Source organism: Trichosurus vulpecula, chromosome 4 (assembly GCF_011100635.1).
Source record: "Trichosurus vulpecula isolate mTriVul1 chromosome 4, mTriVul1.pri, whole genome shotgun sequence".
Classification (NCBI taxonomy): Eukaryota; Metazoa; Chordata; class Mammalia; order Diprotodontia; family Phalangeridae; genus Trichosurus; species Trichosurus vulpecula.
The window spans coordinates 182,968,229-182,976,282 of record NC_050576.1 but is presented as its reverse complement, the minus strand read 5'-3'; the positions used below and the strand labels follow the sequence as shown (position 1 = coordinate 182,976,282).

The 8,054-nt window shown below is 43.7% G+C and overlaps 1 pseudogene; it reads left to right on the top strand.

The window, feature by feature from the left end:
* Positions 1-6,562: 6,562 nt before the first annotated feature.
* On the top strand, positions 6,563-7,661 carry LOC118846948 (annotated as a pseudogene).
* The last annotated feature ends 393 nt before the right edge of the window (positions 7,662-8,054 follow it).

Here is an 8,054-nt window from a genome sequence, read left to right as displayed (position 1 = left end):
CTTGCCCAGTCACACAGTTAGTGAACTCAGAGACAAAGCACAACAACATAATAAAAAGAGCAATTCTGAAAGATGCTGGAATTCTAGTTAATGCAATCATCAACCACAAGCCAAAGTCCAGAACACTGAAGGTGAATTATGTCACCCACCTCCTGCTAGGGAGATGATAAACTGACAATCCAGAATGAGGTATGTTTCTTTGCACATGACCAATATGGGAATTTGTTTTACTGGACTATGGGATATTTATCGTGTGTGTGTTTGTTCTGTTGGGGAGGAATGAGTGGGATAAAAATAAGTTAAAAAATAATAAATATTATTAATTAAATGTTTATTTTAAAAGTAAATATTAATAAATTAATTATTTTTAAAAAGAATCCACTTGGCAGCTACCTGGAAGATGGACTGAAGAAGAAGGAGACTGGATGCAGAAATGTCTATTATGAGGCTATTACAGTAATCCAGGAAAAACTAATGAGGGTAGTGGCTGTGTGAGTAGAGAGGAGAAGAATGAAAGAGATGTCATCGCTGAAATCTGACCCTCCTCTAACTATACTGTATCCCTTGCAACCCTTTCTACTTATCCTTCTTCCACTCCCTCCAACTCATAGGGTTCAGAGAAATGATTATTTTCTCTTATATTAATAATCAATTATTGAATTAGGACCAAGGTCTTTCCCCTTTCTATTTCCTCATTCAGAAATCAGCCCCAGTAGGTTATTCAGCCAACCTTTGAAGTGCAGGACTGATGAGATAAAATCTTGGTTGAAACTTAACCAACTGGGAAAACTTAGATCTGATCAAAAGGTAAAGAAATTCTAGTCTAGGTACATTGGTGAATTTCGGCCCATTGTGCTTTAGTCAGACAGGTCTGAGTGGAAGTGGATTCCCCCTTTTGTCTAGATTGTCTAGATTGGGCTGGGAAGAGATAAGTCTCTGTGTCCAGGAATGAGTAATCAGAGTCCCGTCCCCCAGGCCCTTGTTAGAATAAGCCTGCCTCTTATTATAATATCCATCCTGTCATTAATTGTTAACCAGTCAGAGTTGGTTGCTGCCTGCAGGGAACACGAGCATATAAGTCCTGAGAGGCCTGTTATGTAGGGTCTTTGGTTCATGAGAGACTAGCCATAATTAAATAAAATGATTAATTATCCAGAAATTATGACTCTCAAACTTTTTGTAAGTCACAGGACCAAGAAGAGAGGTGAGCATACTTTCTGATCTCCACAGCCGCTTGCAAATCATTCCCTCCCTACCACTTTTTAATGACCTTTCCTCCTCGGAGACCTACGTTGCCTGTTTGTGTAACCCTGACTGCATCCTTGTCGTCATCTACCAACCTCCAAGTCATTCTCCTAACTTTTTCAATGATTTTAGTACCTAGTTTGCTGTATTCCCTTCTTCCCTGTTCCCTAGAATTTTCCTCAGAGCTTCAGTATACATCTTAACAACCTCTCTGACGACTTGACCTCTATGGAGGCAGCTAGGTGGCATAGTGGATTGAGCACTGGACCTGGACTCTGGAAGACCTGACTTCAAATCTCACCTTAGCTACTCACTGTGTGTCCATGGGCAAGCAACCTAACTTCTCTCTGCCCCAATTTCCTCATCTCTAAAACAGGGATCATAATAGCACCAACACCCCCGCACACACACACTCTCTGGGTTTGAGGATCAAATGATCCTTGTGTAAATGTACAGCATTTGGGGAGAAGGGAATAATATAATATAATAATATAGCACCTACTACATGTTAGGCACTACGCTAAGCACTTTACAAATACTATGTCATTTGAGATAATGTGCAAACCATTAACATTATTATTCCTCAGTCTCTTCCCTTTGCCATTTCAGTCACACCTTACTATTCACCAGCTCTCAGAATTTTCCCACCTCTACAATGCAGAACTTTGAACTTTCACTGTCCTATGGCAACCTCCAATACTCCTGCTTCTCCTCTTCTCACCTACCAGTGCTTCACTTCACCCTCATTATAATAATCATAACTATAGCTAACATTTATGTGGTGCTTTATGATTTGCAAATCACTTACAATTATTGTCTCATTGGATTCTCACAACAACCCTGGGAGGTAGGTGCTATTATTATCACCCCCATTTTGCAAATGAGGAAACTGAGGCAAATAGCAAGTGACTTGTCCAGGATCACACAGTATATCAGCCACTAGTAAGTGTCTTAGACTGGATTTGAACTTAAATCTTCCTGACTCCAGGTCCAGTACTCTATCAACTGCCCCAATATGTCCCTTGACTCATCTGTCTTCTCCCAGTCCATCTATCCTATTCTGGCTTCATTTTCTTCCTTACATAGCATTGACCCCATGGCTCACCACTTTAACATTTCAGTAGCTGAGAGGAGGGAGGAGAAGGAGGGAGAAAGGGAGAGGGAGAGAAAGTCAGAGACAGAGACAGAGAGAGAGTAGGAGAAGAAGAAGGAGGAGGAAGAGGAGGAGGAGGAGGAAGAGGAAGGAAGAGGAAAAGGAAGAAGGAAGGAAGGAGAGAGAAGATAGAGAAAGGAAAGAGAGACAATAGAGAGAAAGAGAGAGAGAGCATCTATTAAGAGCTTCCTATATCCTAGGCTCTGTGTTACCACCCTAGAATTCCTCACTATTCACCTAGGACTGCCAACCTTTAAATACTCATTCTTAAGTAATCTTCCTTGTCAAATGTCTCCTTGCTTGCTTGTTCCAGTCACAGAGGGTAAATGGTTCAATTCACAAAACTGACGTCAGAATGATGACTAAATATGGGAGCAAGTCAAGGAATAGCCTAAGGGGTAAACTGCAAGTGAAATTAGTGACCCACATGTTCCTATTACATACGATATGGTAAGTAGTCCCTCAAACCTTGCTACAAATGTAAGCACTTTGTAATCATTTCGCCCCTTCCAACTACTTGAATATAAATATTTGCCTCTCTGAGTTTCTCTTAATTCCTGCATTTGCATTTTGAAGTTTCTACTGAGCTCTGGTTTGGTCTTTTCATCATTGTTTGTAGGAAATAAATACCTGTCCCATATCTAATTCAAATTTACTGAATAACTTTCTTCTACCACATTTTGGGAGAGACCCTAGACAAAAGCCGAACACCTAAGCTGGGGTAAGATCTAATGAACTGAAGAGTGTGAGAAAAGGGAGTTTAATCGTTTCATTAGAGGCCAAGTTCCTCCAGGACTGAACCTGGTCTTGTTGAGGTCTGGGGGTGCTAGGAACCCTGGAATTCAAGGGCAAACAACGCAGGTCCTTCCTAGAATGAATTCGACCCAAGCCTTCTTTCATTCAGAGACAAGGTTTATTAAAACACCAGTTGGAGTGGGCAGGATTTTAAGAATCCAAGCTTTTGGCCAAATTTTAAGAATCTGAGCATTTGTGACACTTACATTGACAAGCGGGCCAGATTGAATCTGAGCATTTTAATGGAGACAAGATGGACCTTTTATACACAGTCTTCTGACTGTGGGAAGATCTAGATGTGATTTAGGAGAGCCCCAGTATTCTGGGGTGACTGGGAGGCAACAGAAGGGGTCTAGATGGAATTAAGGAGTGGAGGTCTGGGGTAGGGCCAGGTGCCACAATGAAAGGGCAGTGAAAAGGATTAACTGGGAAGGGCCAGCCGCCCTAGGTGAATGCCGGGGACCTGGGCCACTAGGAAAGTCCAGGGCCTTTTAGGGGTCCATCATTAGTGCCCCATCAGTCTGAACCTCATTCCTGGTTCCAGAACAGTTCCTCTTAGGGAGAACGAATGGGTGTAATGTCAGCCTCTTGGGTTTCTAAGGTTAGACGAGCTCACATTTAAAAAAATCTGAAACATGTTCCCACTCTCCAACAAAATAGATTTAAACAAAAATAAACTAATTCAACATCCACTCACTGGAGCATTTCCTCTGAGGGCTTCCCTCCCTCTTTCATATACAGTCTTTTCGACTCACCTTTCCACAACGTCATAACTGATTGGTGTAAACTCACTTAACCCACTATAGTGAGCCAGACCCAGACCAACCTTTACATGCCAACAACTACCCTCCAGGAAACAAGGACCTACCTAGGTATCTAGTGATCTGTCCTAGCTCACCTTACCCTTTCCACTTCTTGCTCTAAAAACTGCAACCAAATAATATTATCACTGATACTAGGAAGGATGTAACAAATGCTCTCATCCTCGTCTAAATTCAGAGCCCCATCTGCTCTATGGCTCCATTTACAACTCCCTGCCATCCTTCAAACCAATTGCTCTTTTACATGTTGTCAACCTAGAAGTTTGGTTAAAAGAGGCAAACAGGCTAGGTGATATATAAATTCATATTGTTTATTCCCTTAAGCTAGCGGAATACATGTACATGGAGTCAGAGCTTTAATTCTGACTGACTGATAAAAAGATGAGAAGTCATATATGTTTTAAAGCAATCCCAACTCAGGATGTCTATGTCACTCAAATTTATGATCTCCACATGTATTTAACCATAGCATGAGAAAGGAATTTTCTTAATTGAATAGGTTGTAAATACAATAAGATAGAGTTGACAGAGGGTCAATTGAAATTACAACCCAGGGATCTGTGTTTCCTTTACCATCAACATAACATCACATAGTATATGTCCATAAAATATTAAGATAAAAAAACTCCAATTATTCAAGATGGTGTCTTGGGTTAAGGCACCTCATCCTTAACAGCCATAAAGAGAGGAAAATGCTCTTAGTCAGCTTCATCTGGCCTTGTAGTTGTCAACACAGGAAGAGGCATTCTCTGGCTTTACTCAGAGAACAAAGAAATGCATGTCTGTTAGGCCAAGGTTCTTCTTCTGTTAGGCTTTGGCCCTTATTGGGGTTCAAATGATCTTAAATGATGATCAGTGTTAAAACTGAAAATAAATGACCAAAGAGCCACAGAGGTTATAGTAAAAAGCTTTACACCAACTGTCAACTCCGAAAAATAAAATAAAATATCAAAGACCTCACACAAAGGTTATAGGCAAAAAGTCTTCTTTATTCCATTGAAAGAGGGAAACTAGACACTAGTGCCAGGGAGTGCTCTGGAAGACATTCCCACTCCTCCGTGTGTGTTGTTTCACCCTTTAGAATGCATAACCCTGGAGGGCAAGAGACTGTCTCACTTTCCTGTAACCTAGGATTCAAGCCTGGGTCATTTATGTCAGATTGTCATCAGAGAGGTAGAGATGAAACCTGCGTGGTGCCTGCATGAGGCTAGAGTTGACTCAAGAAAAGACATATTTTTCTTCCTTCCTACTTGGAGAGTAGACAGGTGTTTTTATAGACCCACTGCAAAGAAAGAGGAGAGAAAGAAAAGTCTTTGAGAATAACAGATATGTAAAGAAACTGACATTTCAATAAGTCTGCCACTTCTCAAAGTCTTTCTTTCTCTCTTACCTGGAACCTTTTGTACCCTCCCCTCTTGCAATTATGAGGGTCTTATGCAAATGGCCAGGCTTGAACATCGGGTAACATTTGTGTCTGTATGCTCAGCATCTGTATACAGTAGGTATTTAATAAGTGATTTTTTTTCATTCACTCACTTCATCCCAAAATGACTTTTTAAAAGTGTGAAAATCTCTCCTGGTTGCAGTAGAGTCCCACCTTGATACTGGCTCCCATATTCAGAGAGACTGATTCACTCCACCCTCAAGGGCAAACATTCAGCTGAGGGAAACCCCAGGAATCCCACAGGAAACACCTGACTAGGACTAGTTGTTTATCCTGCTGACAGATTCCTGGAATATATTTGGGAACTTCCCCTGGAAAGCACGTATAGGCCTCCCCTCACAGATCAAGAGTGATCTCCCACAAAGAATTTTTCACTTAGAAAGAGAAAGATTGCTTGGCAAAACTGAGAGGAGCCTGATCTGGCTCAGCAGAGGTTTTCTCCCGGGGCAGAACAGATAATAAGCTAAACTTGCTAATGAGCCTGCTTGGCTTAGGGCCTTGGGGACTTGAGAGGAAGGAGGCTGTTAGAGGCCACCCAGCTCCTCCCTACACTACAATATAGAAGTCCACCCCTACAATATAGAAGAACAAAGAGGAACTAATCTGTCCTTGAGATCTGGGAACTCGAACTTCTGCTAAAAGGAAACCAAGGATCCTCTGGTTTGGGATTGCAAGAGGGGATCCCTGCCCTTTAGGGCAGCTAGGTGGTTCGGTGGATCAAGCACAGGGTCTGGAGTCAGGAAGACCTCTTTTGGGGAGTTCAAATCCGACTTCAGTCCCTCATTAGCTGTGTGACCCCTGGGCAAGTAACTTAACCTTGTTTGCCTCAGTTCCTCATCTATAAAGCCAGCTGGAGAAGGAAGTGACAAGTCACTCCAGTATCCTTGCCAAGAAAACCCTAAATGGGGTCATGAAGAGTCAAACCCAACTGAACAACAGTTCCTACTCCCTGGTATATGAGATGGCAAGATGGAAGGGGTGGGGAGTAGAAGTTTAGTTAAAGTAGGGTAGTACAGAGAACACAAAGGAAAGGTGTGGGGTTAGCTGCTTTGAAAATAACAAAATGGTATATTGAGAGTATGCTAGCCAAAGCAGGGACGCTCCATGGGGTGCTGGCATTTGACAGGATTGGCTGGTATTTTCACGTATAAGGGAAGAGGGAAGTAAGTCATCAAGCCTAGGACATATAATTAGGAATGGTAACTGGAGCTCTACTACCAGAACCTGAATTTAGAGGGGGCTGACAGCCCAATTAGCTCTTCAGTCATAGAAACAACAGACGTGAGGGCAGGGCGGACCAGGAATTGAGGAACCAGCTGGTCCCTAGCTCCCCCTGAATCTCAGTGTTCACTAGCAGGTCCTTGGGTCTCCTCAATAGCCGCTGCCCCGAGCCTCTGCCCCGAGCCTCTGCCCCACCGTAACCACTAACAGGCTGGTGCTACAAGCTGTGCTACAAGCTGGTGCTGGTCTAGCTTGGGAAGAGCGCCTGGAACCTGGAGAACTGCTTCAGCCGCTGGTTCGAGGGGGAACTGAACCCCGCTGGACACAAGGAGGACAAGCTCGGTGGCCAAGCGCCGCAAGATGCTGGCTATGAATTTGACATCTGCTTCACCTCTGTCCAAAAGGGAGCAATTCATGCTCTCTGGACAGTACTAGATGTCACTGACCAGATGTGGTTGCCTGTAGTGAGGACTTGGGGCCTCAATGAGCAGCGCTATGCAACTCTGACTGGCCTTCACAAAGCAAAGATAGCTGCTAAGCCCGATGAGGCTAGGGGGAAGATCTGGTGACCTACAACATCGTGCCACCTCCAGTGGAGCCAGACCACCTCTTCTACAGCAACATCAGCAAAGGCCGCTGCTATGCAAATTTTACTGAGGATCAGCTGCCCTCCTGTGAGAGCCTAAAAGACACCATTGCCCGGGCTCTACCCTTCTGAAATGAGGAAATCATCCCCCAGATCAAGAAAGGAAAATGTGTTCTGATTGCAGCCCATGGCAGTCATCTTTGAGGGATTGTCAAACATCTTGAGAGTCTGTCTGAAGAAGCAATCATGGAGCTGAGTCGGCCCACTGGCATTCCCATCCCACATGAGTTGGACCAGAATCTGAAACTCATCAAGCCCATGCAGTTCCTCAGGGACAAAGAGATCATATACAAAGCCATAGAGGTTGTGGCAGCCCAAGGCAAGGCCAAGAAGTGAAAGCAGGCTACCAGCACATGCCAGCAGTAACCAGGCCCTTCCCTTCTCGCTGTCTCCACCACAACTGTCCCCTGACTGCTCCACACACTGACCATCACCTTAGGGATCACAACACATAACTGCAGGTGGGGGACTGATGGTTCCTTTTCTCATTTCTTCCTCCCTATTGCAGACCAATCCCTTTCACATTAGTCAAAATGCCTCCCGGGTGGTTTGGCTCAGTAAGGACCCTGTTAGGAGTTAGGGATGGGGACATAGTAAGAAGTGACAAATGTGGGGAGTTGAAAGAAGCAAAGGTTGCAGTTATTCCTATGAGCTAGTCCTGCCAATAGGGAAGCCCTCTCAGGGGCTGTTGTAGAAAGCTGCCTATATTCCCCGGGTGGTCATTTAGCA